The following is a 21,247-nucleotide window of genomic DNA, read 5'->3' on the forward strand; positions in this document are numbered from 1 at the left end:
AGCTTGTGTAGTATGTATGTATGTTTTTGTATATAGTACGTATGTGTACGGTCAATATACTGTTGACTAAAGTTATATTACGGCTGGAGTTGTAGTATTATGTGTTATTACAAATGTGAGGCAATACTGTGATTTTGAATTTCCTGCATCACAAGAGACAGAGGGAAATCAATGAAAGAGATTATTTAAATGAATAAATTGAATGTTTTACTACATTCAACCATAAAAATATACAGAATAACCTTATATTCATCAAAAAGATTATGTTATTTTTCAATTACGAAGAACAAAAGTTAACATTTTCACACACACTGTAAATGATGTGTATGTCTACAGGTCCACACATCTGGACACACATCTGGACATGCAGAATAATGCAGTTTGATTGTTTTTTTTTTTTTTTGTTTGTTTTGAGACTTTTAATCATTTTATTTTTCCATCAGTTTGTCAATACCAGATAAGACCCACTGAAAACGAGTTCTTCCAACCTTGAAAGTTTGCTCTATGTTGGCTCTATATTACCTGTACATTAACTGCAGGATGATAAAGAAAGCGCCACAGAAAGGATAGGAGTGAATGTACAGTGACAGAGGAGAGATGTGCACAATTGCTCCTCTCCAGCGACCTCGACTCCAAATTCACCACTGCAATTAGAAACGAAATGAGGTGAGCTGTCAGTGAAAAACACTGAGATTGACCCACTCTGGCACAGTCAACAATAAACTAGCTTTTCTTTACCTTTTGTTTTCGCCTCTCTCTCCCTGTCTCCCTTTGCTGTTGGGTGGGAAGGGAGGGGGGCGGTGATCGTGGTGGTAGGGGGAACAAGGTCTGAGTGCTAAAATGACTGTTGTTGTGCGATGTTTACAGTGGCCTCAGAATTGGAGCAATGAATTACACTGTCAGGGACACATCCATGCGGGATGAAGAGGAGGAGAAGCTTCAAATGTTCGCCCATTGAACACCTTCAATGGCTGGTAATACAAGAGGTGTGGCTGCTTCTATTAAAATGTGTGCCTGAATCAATAAGAGGCATAATTAGAGTTGTTAGAGCAAATTATAACATGGCTATTATGTGGCTGTACAATGTTGCTCCGTAAACTGTTATTACAGGGAGAAGCTTTGTGTTTATGTGCTTGTGTGTTTGTGCGTGAGATAGACTGAGGATTTTGGCAGTCGGTTAGAGATGTAGGATTAGATGCGATAGTTGCCTCTTTCTACTGTAATTACCACTCCCTTTATTGACAGAATGCTCATTTTTCTCTGCCTTTTGTCTAAACTACAATTTCCTCCATTGTACAGTAGTAATTTTGAAGTGTATTTCTGCAGCAGTGCTGTTTTTTTTTTTAAATTGTCGCTATCCTCACCTCAGATGAACAGTAAGCTGCTGCAACACACACACACACAAATACACACACCGCTCAGTCAGTGTGTGTTGTCTCTCAACATTCACTGTGTGTGTAAATTTCATAATGGAGACACATACTGAGTGTAAAACATCATTCATATATAAAAGTAATTTCCTGATATACTCTGAGGCCCCTGAAGGTTGTTCAGACTGTGTGCAATAATACATGGTCAATCATAAGATGAAGGGATTATTATACATTCAGATGCCTGAGTGGGTTGTTTATAGTGCTGTTGCTTTAGTACTCCTTCTCTACATAGAAGAGTCAGATTGTCTCAAGACACCACGTCTACTTCCCAAAACAGAACAGAAGCATCCAGTTTAAGTAAGAAGTCAAAAGTTCAGACACACTTTCAGACTTTTGACTGGTTCTGTATATTTTACAGCTGTGTCCCAGTTCAATGGTTGCATCCTCAGAAGCTGCTTTTGAAGACCAATTGCAACACAGCGGTGCAACTTGGCTGTCCCATTTTTGAAGGCCCCTTCAAATGTGGCCGAGAAATGCGTCCTTCTTCACCTGGGCAATGAAGGCTCCAATGGGTGAATCCTTCATGGCTCAACCTTTCCCAATCCCGTCCCTTTTTTACACCCCACTGTAGCATGTAGAATGGATAGAATAGGGAACTATTGCACACTTTATCATCTTGTAGATTTAATTTTAAAGAGAGAAGACCCACATTAACAAAGTGAAAACATGTTTTTACATGTTTTTTTCTGATTGATTAAAAATGAAATAAGTGAAATCTGAACTGAAATTCTTCAGACCCATAAGCTGATTACATTAGAGTCTTCGTGGGTAAGTCTCTACAAGCTTTGCACTCCCGGATTTGGTTCGTCTATCTTATTCCTCCTGGCAGATCCTCTCAGGCTCCATCAGCGTGGATGGGAGGTGACTGTGAACTGCCACCTTCAGGTCTCTCCACAGATGTTCTGTGGGGTTTAGGTCTGGACTTTGGACAGTCAGAGACTTGTCCCAAAGCCACTCCCTCTTCACCACCTTGGCTGTTTGCTTTGGGTCATTGTCTTGCTGGTAGGAACCATTGCCCCAGTTTCAGATGGTGTTGACTCTGGAGCAAGTTTTTTCTTCAAGAACCTCTCTTCTGTCTGACCAGTCTCTCTGTTGATGCCGCTAAGAAACACCCCCATACCACGATGCTGACACCACCATCACCATTTTTGTCTCATCGGACCAGAGAATCTTTTTCCTCATGCTATTAGAGTCCTTTAAAGGCTGCCTGACTCCATCCAGGCTGTCATATGTCTTTTACTCAAAGTGGCTTCAGTCTAGCTTCTCTACCAGAGGCCTGATTGGTGGAGTGCTGATTCATAGTTTGATGAAGGTTATGTGTTAAAAATCCTTTCAATAATCAGACTAAAATCAGAGTATTCCGCATGTCAACATGGGAACCACTTCTTTATATTTCTTTGCTGCGTCCTGAGTTAGGGTTAGGGTTAGTTTGCATGTAAATGTAGCCAGTGCCAAAGCCAACATTATGTAACCTGTGCTGGGTTAATTAAGGGATTCCTTAAGATCAAATCAGGCCATCAGTCTGTCTTATCCCTCCCCTTTTGTGTGTCAAACCCTCAATTTAAAATGTGTGTTCTACAGTTGAAAAGTTTCAACTTTCAGTGCACAGTTCTGCAATGACAATACAAATTCTCACAATTCTCCATCTTTGACAGATGATCAGGGACAACAAAGCCAAGCAGCAGCTTTCCCCAACCAAAATATGATGCAGGACAAGGTGCAGTGTAATTATAGAGTGCTCACTGACAGAAATCAATTTGAGGCGTGCTAATGGCTCGAGTCCTCCATTGGAGAGTGCTGTCATTGACTGCCGTAGTATTCTATCAGGTACAGAGCAAAGTTGGAACAATTACAGTAATCTGCGTGTGGAGTGATGGTCCTCCATGTGGAGTGGAGCTGAGGTGAGTGGTGCTCAGTGCTGATCAGGCTGCCATAACAAAGAGGCAGGATAGCAAGGCCCAGTTTGGAGAAGTGTATGATGAGATGCCACTCTTCAACAGCCACCGCAGGTTATTGATTGAGAAGACTGGCAATGACTGAAATGTTTGCTCTCATCCAAAATTTAGTTTACAATCAAAGTCTGGTGGAGAAGAAGGGTTTGTATTGGCTGATGCCACCAAAAACTCAAAGGCGTCAAGGCAGTGGTAGGAGATTAAAATGTCCAGTACAGGTTCATAGGCTGAATATTGGAATTGAATTTTCTAACTGTAAATTTTCTGAACGATATTGCAACTGTTATTTAAATATCTATTATTAAACTTTAAGTTCCCACATTGTCTTAAAGTAGATGTCCATGTGTTTTGGATTATAAAGCAGGTCTAGGTTCTATATTAATACTGTGAAAGTATCAAAGCCTCAGTCCACAGAGAAATGCACACAGCCTGTATTCAGACACCGAGCCTTAAAACCAGCCGTCAGGACTTCTGGAACTTTGTGATGTCACAACAAGGCAGTCACCACCCTCAGCCACGTCCTAACCCTGACCCACCATCCAACCTTGCAGGATTTGGTTTCTCTGGGTGTTTCCCTAAAATCTGCCATATTTTTATTTGATCACTCAGAAAAAAGTCGGCCAATCAGAAGAGAGGATAAGAGTCTCTGGATATGGATATCAACACTTCAAATTAAACAGGAGAAGTGTAAAATATGGGACCTTTAAACTACAAGTGTTTACTACATCAATAGGTTTTTTTCAAGCATAATCAAACCTTTGTTGCAATATTAACATAAACATACAGTATACAATAGCAGCTGTTGTTGAGGTGCAGAGAAAAGTCAACTTCTTTGTAATCTTGGCAATTTTTTTATATAAACAATGACCCATGCAGCCCTTTGTTGTTAAGATATACAGTATACTGAACTTTGCTTCATAATATTCAATTATACTATAATCATGACAAACTAAAGTGGTAAATTTACATATATCAGCTACACAGTTAGTTGGTTGGTTAGTTACAGTAAAAATGACAAATGGCAATTGCTCTTTGGACAAATTCTTTCATCATAAAATGAACAAAAATTTAACAAAGTCACGTCACAATTCAATCTGATTGAGAATTTCTAATGATGCTGTTACTGATGTTATTGTCTGCTTCATGTTAATGTTAGCTTCACACACTGACAGGCCAAGCTGTTTTTACAGCCTTAAATCTCACAGGTTGTGATTCAGAGCTTTTAAAGTGAAAAGTATAAAGTGATGATGTGATGATGGGATTCAGACAACTTCCTCCACCTGCCATCTGTCAAGTACTCAGGTGCCTTCTGGTCAACTCAGAAATAATGGTAATTAAGACATGAAGACACTGTTAATTGTAAGTTATAAATAAAATTGTAACTCTTGTGAGTTGGAACCTTAATTTATCCACAAACATATTTTAATTCCTACAAATTACTTTTTCCTTTCATGTAATTCTGAGTTCTTTCTATGTATAGACGCCTTTGGAACAAGTATATATTGTGGGATACACTGTACAATGCAATGCATGCATGTGACAAAATAAAATGTCCACGGTAAACTGTGCAGTTATTGAAATATAATGCTCAAATGAATGCAGTTCTCAGAACTACCAGTGATCAAAAAACCTCATCAGTCTGTGAGGAGGAATTGAGAGCAGTAACAAGAATGCAAAGTAAGAGATGTTTGGTTATCTAAAAATAATGCACCCAGTCAGACTTGAATATTGTCTGACCAATAAATGTTTATATCCATCCATAAGTTATAACGCTGAACCTAAGGAGTAGCTCAGATTCAGATTCAGACAACTTTATTAAGCTCAAGAAAGGTAATTCCTTTGCAGCTTACCCAGTCCATACACACGACAAACTAACAGGCAAATTAGTTATGACAAGCATTTGCGCTCACATTCACACCTATGGACAATTTAGAATCACCCATTAACCTCACCGTCATGTCTGTGGACTGTGGGAGGAAACCGGAGGAAACCCAAGCAGGCACTAGAGAACATGCAAACTCCACACAGGCAGGTTCAAACTGCTGTGAGATGGTGCAAACCACTGCCTCTGAGTCTTTACAAAATACTGAGTAGTTATGAAAATCCTACACATTCTAATAAGGATATTAAGAGTGTGTTTGTTCTTGTTTTACTATACTCATGGGGACCATAGTGGTTTGTGGGGACCAGAATACCGGACCCAACAAGCTAAGGCTATTTGAGGGTTAAGACTTTTAGGGTTGAAGTTGAGCATTTAGTTGTAATGGTTAAAGTTAGGGTGAGGGGTTAGGGATTGCATGATGTCAATGATGGTCCCCACAAAGACAGCTGTACAAACATGTGTGTATGTGTGTGTATGACCCCCTCACATACCATTAAAGTGAATTCTGTTTTTTAGCCATTCAAAACTCACACTTTGAATTGTGTCAAATCAAAAATATGAAATCATCCTGAATATCAGCTGAAGTGAAAAGTGAATCTTCATTGAATTACCTCATATTAAACATCATTAAATCATAATTAATCTAAATGTCATTAATTTGATTAAATTCATACATTGCAGACCAAGAACCTGAATAGATAATAAACTATCTGAGAAGGACAGATACACAATCATACATTCAAACTTTTTGTATGTGCACACTGTTCTCCTCCTTTCCCGCTCCTATCTCTGGTCCTGTTCTAACAGCTGTATCATACTCAGCACATCAAGGCCCAGCACATATAGGATAAACAATGCTGCTGTCAAACCCATCACTTGGCTGCGTCCCCAAATCAATTCCTCACACTCTTCTTGGATTAGCCATGGATGACTTAATTGATTCAGCACAGTCAAGTGATCTTCAAACAAACAGGCTTTTCCAACTTGAAAAAGGGAGTGACTGCCACCAAACCTGAACTCTCTGTATATGACAAATCATTCCTGTAGGCGACAGACGTTATTCTTAACAATGGTTGGCTCACTCCTGCTGGAAAGATATCTCCCGTCTGTCCTACATTCCCGTGGACAACTACATAAAAATTTGCAAATAGCAAAGCAGAACTGGCGATGGGTCATTGCTGCCGCTCACTAATCTTGAAGTCTTGAAGATAAATTTCTGTGATAACGGATACGCCTTGTGGTTGGCACGTGCCTTCGAGCTGTCAGTGAGAGTGAGACGGAGAGTCTTTTGAGGGGTTTTCCTGACTTTGCTTTTACACCACAGTTTAATCTTGCCCCGGAGCGTCGGCATGACAGACGGAGCGATTAACACTAGTTCTATCAGGGTCCAGTTAAGCGGCAGTCATTCTCAGTGGAGAATGGCCAATGCGCTAAAGGAGCAGTATTTCCAGGAATAGTTCAATGTTACTCCTCATGTTCTACATTCAGCACGTGAAAAAAAAATATCTCAATATCATTGCATTTTTGGGCATCACCTTGTTGCCAAATCAAGCTACATTTTCAATTTCCCCCCTCACAAAATGTAAAAAACCTTCAGTGGTAGTCTACAACAGAGTCCAGGGAGTGAGTGATATGTATCCACATCTCTGTGGAACATCATCAGACAGGAAACAGGGACGTGTTTGCTGCTCTGCCAGGAGGATGTGCTACGACAGGTCTCTCCCACAGCAGGCAGACTGAGTGGGGAGATTGCAGAGAGAGGTGGTAGCAGGATGGAAATTATTTGTGGCTTGGAAATAGGAGCGATGGAAATGGTGTCGAAATATCCTCATACACAAGTAATCTTACTTTGTTCAAGGTTTATAAAGAAGCTGGTCGGCAAGAATTTCCAGAGTTCTTTTTTCTCTGCACACTAGTATAAACTTTACCATGCTTCTCTTAAATACTAAGAAAAACTTGTGTATAAATGGGTCCTCATTCACCTTAAATACAACTCTGTTCTTTACAGACATCAGTATTGATTCCATTTAAGCTGTTCCACCTTTGCTCCACCTAACAGACAAAATCTCAACAGCACTTGACAGTAGAATCTGTTTGGACCATATTTCTAGACCTTTCAAATCGTTTTCAACATAGTGAGTCATACAGTTTTATTTAGTAAAGTGCAGAAATAAGGTTTTCATGATACAGCACATGTGTAGGTAAAAAATAAGGCAGTCTTAGGGTCACTTTTAATTTTCAAATTTTCACTCTTTGTTTAATGAACCTGTCATGAGGATGTGTTCAGTCATTCTTTGTTTCTGTGGAACTTTCAGTCCTTGTCATTCTCCATCTTATCGAACAGACACCTTTGAACTTTCAAACTTTTTAACCACGTCCACTAGCACACCTGCCTATAATTTCCCCCTAATTGGCCACCAACTACTTAAACCTGCCTAGTTACACCAGTGATCAGTCAGCTCATCAACAATGTGAGCTGAACTTGTCTATGATCACGCACTTTTGAGATTATTCGTATTATTTCAAAGTAAAAATGGTTGACAATAAAGTTCAACACACTTTTCTGGCGTTGGTGGTTTGAAAGAGTTTGATGATGTCATGAATTAGCTGGAATCATGGAAATGGTTGTCTTCACTGTTAAACAACTCATTGCTATTTTATGTTTAGGTTAGGTTTTTATAGGGAACTGAGTTATCTGCAGAGGTTTTCTTCTCAAATGGACCATTAAAACTTTTGCTCAGCTTGTTTCCCTGATAACTTAAGAGCCAGACGTCCGATTACTAAAAACTTTCATCCAGTTAAAGGTCATATTTATAAGGTTATAAAAAATGACGGTGACATGACTTGAAACAGTAAGAAAATAGTTGGCTGGAAATGTTTTAATATCCAGCACTGACATTCAGCGCCTATGGAGACGTGTATTTGGGTTCATTTCCATACAAAACAACCATGTCTGACCAGTTTGACAAAACTCTAGCTGAATACGTCTGTATACATACTCTACGTACTCACGTTTATGATAGTTTGTCACTTCATTAAGACTCAAAGCAGAATTCCAACCACAAAGTCCAATCTTGATAACAATATATTCTAATTTGTTACTTTTTAAATTAGATTTTATCTCAGAATTTAATTGGGTTGTAATATTTCTTCTTCTTCTTCTTCTTCTTCTTCTTCTTCTTATTATTATTATTATTATTATTATTATTATTATTATTATTATATATATATTTTTTTTTTTTTTTTTTCATTTTGATATTGGTGACCACTAAATGCTCCAAGTCAAGGATGGGACTCTAGTTCTGATGTAGGACCTTACAGGCTCTGGCACATCACCATATTTACTGCATGTCACCCTAAAATACTGAAAGTATTTCTCCTTATCAAAATGCATTGGTTGAAGAAGAGAAATAAATTCTTTGCCCTTCAACAGTCACACATCCCATCCTCTCACATCCATATCTCTATATCACCCCCTTGAGGACTGAGGTTTATCATTTTCACTGATGCATAAGAAGGCCTGTCCAGCACTGGTTCCAGAGAGCTGTGCTTGTTTGCCAGTGTGAAGCATGTTCTGGGCCTTATGCTGCCACACGTGTGTCTATTCTTCAATCCGTCATTAGTGAAATTCTTTTAATTGGACTAACTCAGTGCCATAGTTAGAGATGCTGCTGTAGTGGACTGCACTGTATTCAGGTGTGTTTCTAATATGCCCCCACATGTATGTAAATAGAACAAAAAACCTCAGCTGAGAGAGGAGATGTAGAGAGATGTAAAACTACGAGATGGTTTTTGGTTCTTAAAACCACTAATATATCTTGTTATGGATATCAATACTTTAAATAAAACAGAAAAACTTTAAAATTAAAATTAAACTTTGACTTCAATGAGGACTTTAATCTGCATCTTGTGAGTTCCTCAATGTCATGGAAATGCACTAGTAAAATGATGGAGTGGACCTTTAATCTATCCATACTTTCCATCCTGCTACCTGCTTTAGTACTTTTTCTACAACTCTCGCAGCTCAGTCTAAAAAGTGAGTTTCTAAAATGCCTCTTTAGAAAATAAGTTTGAATTCTTTTGTGAATCTCCATTGTAGCTGAAGATTATTTTCCATGATCATAGACAAAATATCTTCAGCACACTATTTATAAAATTTTGGTTTTCCTCTTTTTAATTTTGAGAGATGTCTCTTCAGCTCACTGCTTTTACTGTTTAAATCTCACAGGGAACATAGTAAAGTTCTTTCCCCTTTTTATTCTGAAATCACAGGAACCATTATCTTTACACTGTTTTCCAAACAATAAACTGGGATATCATTCACTTTTTCTTTCAGTAACAACACTGATGTGATTTGGTGCGAATAACAACAAACCAAAAAAAATCCTTAATTTGCTAAGTTCTTTCTACAAATATATATTTTTTTAATTATGTATTTTCATTAATTTATTTTGAATGTCTGTCTGTTCGCTTCGTGAACATGGTATCTCAGTTGAGCAAATTTCCTCAAACTTGGCACAAATATTCTTGTGAACTCAAGGATGAAGCGGTTAGAATTTGGTGATCAAAGGTCAACATCACTGTGACCTCACAAATCACATCTTTGGTCATAACTCAAGCATTCATTGGCTAATTATGACACACTTTAACACAACTGTCTAACAGGATAAAATGGTGACGTGATGACATTTTATATCCAAATGGTCAAAGGTTAACGTCACTGTGACATAATAATGTTTTCTGGCCATTATTAAACGCTGTAACTCAGGAACAGAAGGAGAAATTTCATGCAACTTGACAGTTTGGCAGAGACACACAACCACAGGGTGGTAATTCTAGTTATTCATAAATTAAGACAATCATCTCAAATGTGTCACTGAAAGTTAATTAAATAACATTATCAAATTAAGAATATTTTTGCACTTAAATATACACTCTGATCACTGTTTATATAAAAACATTTGCTTCTTTATATTAATCTGAATGCATCTTTAAATCACTGAAAGTTTGTGTCTCTGCCAGTAATATTTCTTTGTTATTCATTTTATTTTATTTCACGTACTCGGTGTTTATCTCGGCGTTACTTCCTGATTAAATAAAGTATAAACAAATAAAGATTTTTTTTTTCTTCTCCATATTCACGTCAGTGGCCATAACTGGTCACTGCTCACAAAAAACCCTTAAGATCTGCAAAAACACCAGTGAAATGCGTTAACTCTGTAATGCTTTAAATATATTTTTGAAGTCATGCCTATCAGAACATTTTATTTTAGAGACACACACACACACACACACACACACACACACACACACACACACACACACCTCCTGAATTTAAATGGGGCAGGGCTACAAAACGACTGGCTGTCATACTCACTTTAGATAGATTCAGTGTACGGAGGAGACTGATGAATGCTACACCTTTGTACTGGCTTTTAAATGATTTACATAAATTGTACATGAGATATGATGTCGCCCTATAATTTAGTGTAGCGCACATTCTCACACTATTATTACAGGTATGGATTTATCACAGTGCAACTTATAAAATTATTCAAACATTTTTATCAGCTCAGGTTGCTTTCAGTATAAACCGACGGATGATGAAAATTCCTCTTTTTTGCAGTTGTTTCGGAAACAAAATCATGCAGGTAAAGTGGCTGAATTAAGAGACAAAAGTGTGAGGGGTGTGCAGACAGGGTAGACACTGAGAAGAAAGACTTCAGGGAAAATTGTGAGTAAAAAAAAAAAAAAAAAATCAGGTTGAGAGATGAAGGTAGAGAGGTGAGACCATAAACATGGATAGAGAAATGAGTGAGCTAAGGTGTAGAAAGAGGAGGGGGCGAAGAGAAGGGTGGTGGTGGTGGTGGTGGTGGTGGGGTTTAGTGTGAAAGGGGTTAATAGCAAAGTGGAGGCTCAGAGCTGATCGAAATGCAGAGCGCGTCCCCCCAGCCCTGTGCTCAGTGATGAGTTGGAGCTGAGATCTGGTGCCCGCTATAAAGGAGCTCATTGAAAATAATTCAGAGTGACGGCTGTGCAGGAAGGGAAACAGGGGAGGAGGTGGGGTGGTGGTGTGGTGGAGAGGGAGGGAGGGAGGGAGGGAGGGAGGAGAGGGAGCGGGGACTGGAGGCAGGGAAGGAGGGGAGGGGAGGGAGAAGGTGGTATAGCTATGAAGGGATCTAGATGGAGAGCAAAGAGGGTAGAGTGGGAAGAAAGAGAGGTGGAGATTGAAAGACGAGTGGAGACAGGCATGGACAACAGCTGATAGGGTGAGAGGGGTCAGAATATGAAGGAGTAGGGAAAGTAAAAATAACAATCGGTCTGTGAAGAGAATGGAGCCGTGTGTGTGGAGAGGTGTATGGTGTCTTGGTGCAGAAATTACAGGCACACTCGAGTCAAAAATCAAAAAACACACTGCACAACACAGAAGTCAGTCAGTAGCACAGTGGTCACATCATGTAGGAAAGAAACCAGCGTTTACAAGTATCAAGTCAGCGTCAGTCTGCTGCTGCTTTTCATTTATTACTGGGGATTTTAGACAAGTCAAGCAACTGTTTTAAAGGACATTGAATCACAACAAAAGTAGAATCAACTGAGGCACAGTTTTTAATGAAAGGTTCAACATCTGCTGCATATGAAGAAGCAACACAGATACAAAGCAAAGCTCTGTAGGTCAAATAAAAATAAAGAGCCAAAAGAGAGGATCGTAAATTTGAATTTAAGATTAAGCAAAACCGTCTTCAAATCATCCTGAAAGGAAACGTATTTATTCATTATTTAGTCTGGAGAAAGCACGAACACGAGATGACAGGAAAAGAAAACAGGATCTAGGATGAATCCTTGTGGAACGCCAGCGACAGAGGAACCAGTCCACAGCTGAACCATTTTATATCAACTACATTGTGAAGGGAATTAATTAATTAATTCTTTTTAAATCAGTTTTGCCTGATTTGTTCAAGTGGAGGTTTAAAAATATTGTGTTGTCAATACAGCACCATATGTATTGATAACTTGAGTTATCTATTATTTTTGTCATAATCAAGACTTGGACTTGGTGCTAACGGAACAGTCATCCCCTGGGGAGCACGAATGTGCTGAGTAAGTTTCATGGCATCCTGCACATTAGATTTAGATTTTTCTTACATACAAGTGAAAATTTTGGCCTGATGTCGGTGCTGGAGGAGCAATGTTAGGATTCTCTTTAAATATCTAGAAGAAAAACTTCATGGCAATCTGCCCAGTACTTGTTGTGATACTCCACAGTGTTATCAGAGTGGGACGTTTGAGGATCTTTAAAAGAAGGTACAGAAATAAGGCATAGCATCAGGAACGGCCACCTACATACATGAGGATCAAGGACTCTGACTCCTGCGCACTAAACCAAACAAAGCTCCCTCAGAAAATCCTTCCTCTACACTGTGGCCTATGCGCCAAAGGCTTTGCTCAACTAGACACCCACAACATCCGCACAGTGCTAAAGGCAGAACGAGTCACCACCTTCCTGTGGCTGTTTGACCGTTGCTGTCAACACACACAGATGGGAGCAGGTTATAACCCAGCTGCGAGGTTAAAGTTTACACAGTACCACCAGCGTGAGGACAGACGTGTCACCACACCGCCAAATGACTTGTCTCAGAAAAAAATAAAAATAAATAAAGACAGAAAAATGGGGAAGACTGAGTGTAGTGTGGGAGGAGCGGGAGCTGTAAGTCATGGCCTCCTCTCAGCAGCCTTACTATATTAATGTGGACCTCTCCAAGACCTCTATTAAACTGTGCAAAGCTCATCTGAAGGAGCATCTTTTACGCTAACGCCACTGTGTTAAGCACACAGGGAGTCTGCAGAGAGGCAGACGGGGGGTTAATGGGGCTTGATGCACCGCAGGGGGGTGAGATGAGGATGGGACGGGTGAGGCAGGAAGATGGGGGGTAGCCCACTGATGGTTTGTCAGACCACAGAGCTGTTACCCTCAACAGTCGTAAGTGTTGTTTGTATGCGGAGGTGGGAGGAGGAGGGGCCAGGTTTGGTATCAGCAGCTTGGAGGCCCCAAATTTAAAGGATGATTCTGGTCTATTGCAAGTTGGGTCTTTATCTCCACCCCTTTCATTTTATTAACACATTCCTGAAATATCGTGATTTTTTTTTTTTGTGTTAACATAGCTAACATGTTGACTGTTTACACATCCAGCAGACACAGCGCAACATTAGCATCCATTTCAACTCATGTCTCTGTCCACTTAATGAGTGGAAGTCCAACATTTACCTTTCATCTTTTATCTCTCTGGTCTCCAACAACTCCTGAGAAAAACCTCTGGCTCATTTGCTGCTGAACGCTCCACTGTGTTCATCAGTCCGTCTCTATCACTGTCGGCTCTTTGATAAAACAAGTGCTCCAACCTGAACAACTACATGTCATGTTTCTTTTTCTCTGATACAACCCATAGCAGTGACTCCTGAACTAACACCTCTACGGCAGCAGGTGTACTGGACCTTGGTTGTCATGGTTACAGTAATAAACATAGGGACTGTACAGAGAGCGGTGTACCTGCTTAGGTTTAGGAAAAGATGGTGATTTGGGTTAAATTAAGTACTTCCTTAAGATCAGCCGATCTTTGTTGTCATGGTTACAATAATAACGAACGGTCATGGATAATAGAAACAACATAAACTGCTACTGTCACATGGAAATCGAACACCGCTCTCCTGGGTCATATTCACCCATCCACCCCAACCTCCTCCTGACGTGGTCGATGCATAATTTACTAAAAGTAAAGAAAAAAAGGTGTTTGCAGTTATTGACACTTTAAGAGATTCAAGAGTCAAGATTCCTTTACTGTCATTTCGTTGGCCAGTCTTTGATGCAGTACATTCAACATCCAAGCTCTTTTGTACAAATTATATCATAAGAAAAAGGTAAATTCTCAAAATATGATAAAAATATATTTAGTTTTTGAGTGACAGTGAGGAGAGCTCATATCATTTGTCACATCCCCTCTGGGCTGCAGTCATTAACAGAGTGACTATCTGTGCTCATTCAGCTGCGTGCATTTTAGCCTCTCTGACAAATGAACCATGTTTTCTCTGTAAACTGTGAATGCATGCAGGACTCATGAAAGCACATATTCATAAATCAGCGTACAATGGTGCATTCACAGGTCAATAGAAACACCACCCTCACACTCGCACAAAAGCATGTACACCTCCAAATAGATAGTTGAGCCTTGGCTCATTGCTCCGGCCACTTTCTGAACACCACCACGTCTATGATGAGATATCGAGCTGGGGCTTCACACCGCACACTGATTTATAAAAGACCATCTCGGAGCGCACCACCGTCCTCTCTCTGTATTTCACCACTGCAAGCTTTTCAACTTTCAGTGGGGGGGGGTCGCGAGGGCTGGGTGGAGGAGTGAGCGGGTTGTCCAGGGAGGACTTAGAAGTTTACAGACAAATTTTAAATTGGAAGAAAATCTGATTAATTCCAGAATAAGTTTAACAAATCAAATCAAACACTTCTAAAATGCGCCAAACAACTGACAAGCAGCTTTTGGAAAGAGATGAAGAGGAGAGAGAAGAAGGAGCTGGTGGGAGGTGGGGGTGGAGGGGGTGGTGGACAGGAGGGTGTTTGCCTCTGAACCCTATCACTATCTCCAAGTGGGATCAAATCACAGCAGCCGCTCCTTCTTCTTCAGCCTTTCTCTTTTCAAAGCCGATCAATTTAGCGTGGCTCGGGGAAGCCGCGGTAAACATCGACGGAGTCATTTTCTGGCATATTAATGTTTACATCCAATCAGCAGGATGTGGGGGCGGCCTAATTAACTCAATCAGCTGGAGGAATGCGCCAGCAAATGAGAGCCCCACCTAGGGACCGCGCACAATTGATCATTTCAACCGACTCTCCACTCAATTGTTTCTTGACAGCACTTCAGAGCACCTGAATTAGTGAGGGTGCATATGGTGATTAAAAAAAGTCAGTTTTTTTTTCTTCTGTTTCTTTTTTTTTTTCCTTTCTCATAACCATGTTTGAAAGAGATACTTCCAGCATCATAATCTAAAACTGTAGAGGGAAGAAATAGTTGGCATAAAGCAGCAGCAGCAGCAGCAGCACAGTAATCTTTTCAGTTATTCCACCCAGCAGTTTAATTACTTCTGGAAGAGCACAAATGATCAAACTGAATATGTTCTCCATTTTGGAGAAATGATTTATTTCCCTGGCATGAAATTGATCAAGAATTGATTTGGGATGGGATGTGAAGGTGGGATATGGATGATTGCAGACAATCAGTGAGTTACACCAGAGTAATGCCTTTCTTACTGTGGGGTTCACCTATCAGTTTCTCTCATGTCACAGAGCCAGTAGCTACTGTTTGTGAGTGTGTGTCTGGGAGTGTGTGTGTTTTGAGGGAGGGGGGAGGAGGGGGGAGGCTGCAATATCAGACCAAGACAGAAAAAAAAAGTCTGAACCCAAACACAATAATAAAAACCTCAGTGTTATCTTCTGCGCTCACAACACACACCACCCCTCTGCCTCTGTCCCTGCCCATCGTTCTGTCTTGCTCTCACTCCTTCTTCTTCTTCTTCTTCTTCTTCTTTTTTTCTTCCTAAAATAACCACACTTCCTTTCCTTTCCTTACCTCCCTCTCCGCGTATGAAAAATCAGCAAATAAAAAGTTACATTAACCCCGCAATGACCTTTCCCACGTAATACACTGCGGCCTGATGGGCCAACCCGGGAGCTTCATCGAAAAGCTGTCATTCTCTGCTATCCCAAGCACTGCCTGGGGAACATTTACCGGATAATTAATATATTAAATGCATGAAAAATAGTTACACAGGGGCCCCTTTGTCAGCTCTTCCACCGCATGGGGGAAGAGGGATACAGCCTGTGAACCATCAATATACAAGCATCCTACTTCAATGGGCCATCATAAAAACTGCTCATAATTTTATGGCTTCATTCACGGCCCCCGCTGTAAAGGAAGGCCATATTTCCTCGTAATTCACTAGAGCTCGCCATGGCTTTTTTATGATTTGGCGGTTTTAAGCCGCCGCTGCTGCCGCTGCCGAAATTATTGAGGTGCTCCTGGCCCCGGTGTGAAGGACGAGGAGGGGTCAGCGGTGAGCCGAGGCGTGACGGAGTGAGAGCGAGGTGCCTCCAAACACACATGCACACCACCTTTGGCTTCCTGCACTTTAGTGCTGGTGGCAAACAGCTGACACACCGCTACTCGGGCCTGTTGTCCTCTCCGTCATTAAGAGCTCAGATCAGCAGGTTTCGACTCTTCCTGTGCCTGATTCTGATGTTGGCCACGTCTGTGCTTAAAGGTCTGACTGACTCATATTACATTAAAACATATATATTTTCTCACATGATCCAAAAGGTAACTAGCATGATAGTTGTTGTTATTTGCTCTATAAGTGGAGTTTAGTTTGTGGTGCTAAAAGCATTGAAACGCGACACTTGGAAAAAAAAAATCAACAGCAGGGTCTTTTTCCAAAAATATTGTCCCTGTCACTCCTGAAAATCCACAGACATCACTGTCTGCAGTGCAGAAAGTAGTTTCAATTCAGTCTTAGAGGTGAAAAATAACTACTTTAGGCTACACTGTGTCGTCTGGTACTCTGAAGTTAAAGGTCCCACATTTTACTCTTCTCCTATGTTGTATTTGAAGTGTTGACAAGCATCAGAAGATATATTTGTGGTTTTAAGAACCAAAAACCATCTCAGTGTGGTTTTACATCTCCTCCCTCAGGCTTCTCTCTGGAGCTCTAGTAACAACAGGTCAGTCAGCCAATCAGAAGAGAGGCTCTGAGGCTCTCTTGTGACATCACAAAGTTCCAGAAGTCCTGATGGCTGGTTTTAAGGCTCAGTTTCTGAATACAGGCTGTGTGCATTTCTCTGTGGACTGAGGCTTTGATACTTTCACAGTATTAATATAGAACCTAGACCTGCTTTATAATCACAAACACATATGAACATCTACCTTTAGACTGGATGGACCTTTAAGTTTACATTGCACTGCATATTTTGACATTCATGTTTACTTGCAGCAGGGTTCTTCTTCTCTGCCATTTGGTGGCACATTACTACCGACTGCCAACTGACATTAAGAAACAGGGACTGATCTACTCTTCAAATTGTTGCTCCATATGGATACTAACAGTCAGGAGTACGCAAATGTTTAATACAAAAACAAACTCACAGAAAAATCCTGGCTTTCAGGGTTTTGACAAGTTTTTTTTATTTGTTTGTTTTTATGGTAAATACGACAGCAATGCACTAAAACATGCATATTTTAAGAAATAATAAAAAGTTTGCATCAGAGTTCCCCCCCCCCCCCCTATGAGGTCTACCTGTGAGGCCACACCTAGCCTACAAGCTGTGGATTTTCTGTCATTATCCCAACACCTGAGTACCAAAAACTTTTTTACAGTGTTGATATCTTCGATAAAAATCTGTAAGTTTCCTCAGCTGTTGGTTGAGTGTGAAACGTGTGAGTTGGATTTTAATTTTAAACTCTTATCTCATGTTGGACGATAACTGTTGAGTCAGGCAGCTCTCACTTATCTTCCACATGGCTCATGTTCTGTCATATTTGACTGAAATCAGGTGAATATCTCTTTGTTTGCAAGAGAAATAATACTGCATTTGATTTGCAAAACCTTGAGTTCATTATGTATGAACGCTGCAGACATGCTCCATTTCTGTCTGGTTTTTGTGTGATTAAACAGCAGTGTGCTATTTACATGGGAAATTAACTTTAGACCATGTGATGGCTATTATCCTCCTACAGACACATGAACAAACACACAGATTCTGTAGATGCGCAGAGCAGCAGGCGTGCGTGCACATAGACACATGCAGGAGCATATGTTTGCTGGCACTGAGCACAAACACACCAGTATGCTTGAGCACAGAGCACATATTTGCACATTCTTATTGAGAGCTGACAGAAATATTCACCCACATGTCAAATAAACACTATTTATGTGCATTTCCTAGGCATAAAAAATGTGCTCCCACATATATGAATCAATGCATGTTATCTAATTATCACAGTAATAATTAACTGCACTCTTGCATGTGCACAAAAAAGCAAGACTTAATAATGTGTATACTTGTGTGACATTATGGTGAAGTGAACATAAACTCTAGAGTCAATATTGGGGTATTTTACAGCTCTTCTTACTGATCTGTGATTATTCAAACAACACAGGCACATGACCAGGTTAATGCCTCCGAACGTCTCTGCCAATTCCACACGACGCACTCCCACATACGCCGACATGTCTGCGTGCCTATTCGTTACCAAGAAATATACCCTAAGACCTAGAAGTTTATAATAGTCCTATTCATTAAATATTACTCTTGTCAAAAGGGAGCTGCCGGGAGAGGGGCATTTCATTTCCGATGAAATACAAGCCTGAAGAAAGAGACACAGCTCCTGGAGGAAACCGCATTAATTTTCTGGAGCAAATGCCCCCGATTCCACCAAATGACATTCTGTACCGCTAGCATTTTATAATGTGACACAAATGGCATCGAGGTACAATTTAATACCAAAATACTTAGTCAGGAGAGCCTTCCCAGGATTCAGTGAGGGAAAATCGCCCGACTGGAAGGTCAGGCTGAGACTCAAGTACTGCTTTGTTATTTGAACACGTTAGCTCAGAAGTAACGTATAACCCTAATAATAAAGGGGAGGTTAAATGGAGCAGAGTGACTGGCACAAATCATGTCTATACTGGATTATCTAACCTTTTTTTCCTTTATCCATAGAGACTGGTGGCCCAGTCAGGTCTCTTCTTCTATACAGACAGAGCTTTATACAACTCAGTCTGTCTTTTCTCAAATACAGTTATTGTCTGAGAGTGGAACCAGCTGCTTTCTTTACAACACAAGAGGTTATAATACGCCCTCTGAGCAGCGCTACGGATTGGAGGCTGCATTCAGTTGCTTTATCGGAAGGTGACAAGCTGGAGCTAGCTGGTTAGCATCCTAACTTCAGTAGAAGAAAAGATGCAATAGAGACAAGAGTTAACATTGGTGTTGTTTTGCACTGCTGGAAACAGCTCTTGGTGCATAAAGGGATGAAGGCTGATGCTGAACTCATAATGTGTTTTCTAAACTGGTGAGTAAACAGCTGTCAATGCTGTCAACGTTAGCTATGTAGCAATAGCAAAACTTACACTTAGCTCCTTTTAAGTGTCCTCATTGGACATGAATAACCATCAATATCAGTACTTAAGCGATTTGGTCTGGTTTTGTGCTCATTGAGGCCTGTTTCTTTGACCAATCAGAGCTTTGTATGCAGGATTAAGAATGGGTATGTCACAGATTTTTCTTGTAGGACTGGGCCGATGTTCGATAACATCAAATATCACAATATTTTTTGTGATATCAAAGAATAAATTATTTTTCTTTTTTGCAGTTTTGCACAGTCTGCCAAGTCTAACCCTCATTTCACTGCTTTGTTTACTGTACATTGTACCTCAGCAAGTGACAAATAAAACTTTGAACTGCTGTTATACAGCAGCATCAGTTCTACCTGAAATATATAAAATACAATTGCATAATTCTATGTTATAAAAAACACCTGAAACATCAAACACAATAATATATACTATGACAACACTGTATATTGTAACATTTGGGTTTGCTAACATTTGGACTGTATCGAGATATAAAATTTTGGATATCTATCTTCTTAACTAGCGAGCTACCTTGATACATCCATTAAAAATACAGATGGTCACAAAAAAGTCACAAAAATCTCCTAAATCCTAAATCCTCTCCTAAAGACATAGTTTATCATTTATTAACAGCCTTGCAAATACTGCAGGTAAAGTGATGCAATACTTCATAGCTTTTGTGACACATTAATGGTCTTCCTCGTTCACATGAGAACATTTCCTGCACTAGGAATGCAGGCAAATGCAGGCAAATGCCACTCTGCAAAGTCTGCTTGTTGGTAAAATTACAGTCATACACCACTGAGAGAATTTAATCAAGCAGTGTGGCATTTATGCAATCAAACAAAACAAATCAAAATTCATTTTGTTGCTAATGAGAATATTTAGTGACACTAAATGAGCAGTGTTACCAGCTTGATTTAGTTTTTAGTCTTGCTGGTTTTATTGGGCTTCTTATTAGTCCTTACCAGTCTTGCTGTGAAACAATCTAACAACACAACCAACCGGTGGTTTTCATCTATTAATCCCAAGTTATAAATAGCATGGCAAATTAGCTCAGATCTCCCATTTAGGCCAGGATGCAATTGGCCTCTGTCACCACTCAATCCTCTTCTCTCTGCTCGAGGGAACCACATTCATATGCTCCCAATTCAAAGAGGAAGAGGAGGGGAGTGAAAAAAAAACAGGCTGTTGTAGCCAAACTGGTGAGCCAGCATTGTGAGTGTATAATGTGGAGTATAGGTGATCCCGGAGAGCTCACACTAAGCAAGCTTAATCCGGTTGACTAAGAATGTGCATGGGGAGCCATGCCAGCCAGCATCGAGGTGCGGGTGTATGGAGCGATGACAGGGGAATTACTCACCATGGCAAGGGTGGTCCTCCAAAGCACGAGCTGCAGCTGCTGATGGCTGCCAGTGGGCACCAGCGCTGGGACAGGCTTACCAGTCAGCTGGTTCCCTGCCACAAATCCCCACTCTCACTGACGGGAAGTGCTGCAGGCCAAGGCTCTCATGGCTTTAACTTGGGCGGTGTTGCATTTGAACAGTGAGTTCTGAAATGTAGAACATCCTGGTTACAGTGGTGGTGACACTGCATATAACTGATGGCACCTGTACTGTACATGCTGGGTGCAGTTAGTTTTCATACTTCAGCTGATGGTTTTGGTTTAACGCTGATTCTGCAAAGTTTTGCTAATGTCCATTTTCAAGAATAAAAGAAAAAAACTAAGAAAAGTTTTCATGCCAAGAACAATAAAGTTAAACAGGTTCAGGTTGTTTAGATAAGTT

The 21,247-nt window shown here is 40.3% G+C and overlaps 1 protein-coding gene across 3 annotated transcripts in view; it reads right to left on the minus strand.

Moving 5' to 3' along the window:
- LOC139614596 (dehydrogenase/reductase SDR family member 13-like) overlaps positions 1–21,247 on the minus strand; it is a 138,835-nt gene that overhangs the window by 21,071 nt on the left and 96,517 nt on the right. For all 3 annotated transcript variants that reach the window (XR_011687095.1, XR_011687094.1, XR_011687096.1), the window contains one exon: positions 20,824–21,012. The gene's annotated coding sequence lies outside the window, so the exon portion shown is untranslated. The remainder of the gene's footprint in view (positions 1–20,823; positions 21,013–21,247) is intronic.

Source organism: Trachinotus anak, unplaced genomic scaffold (assembly GCF_046630095.1).
Source record: "Trachinotus anak isolate AG129_WGS33_773 ecotype Australia unplaced genomic scaffold, CSIRO_AGI_Tana_v1 ptg000034l, whole genome shotgun sequence".
NCBI lineage: Eukaryota > Metazoa > Chordata > Actinopteri > Carangiformes > Carangidae > Trachinotus > Trachinotus anak.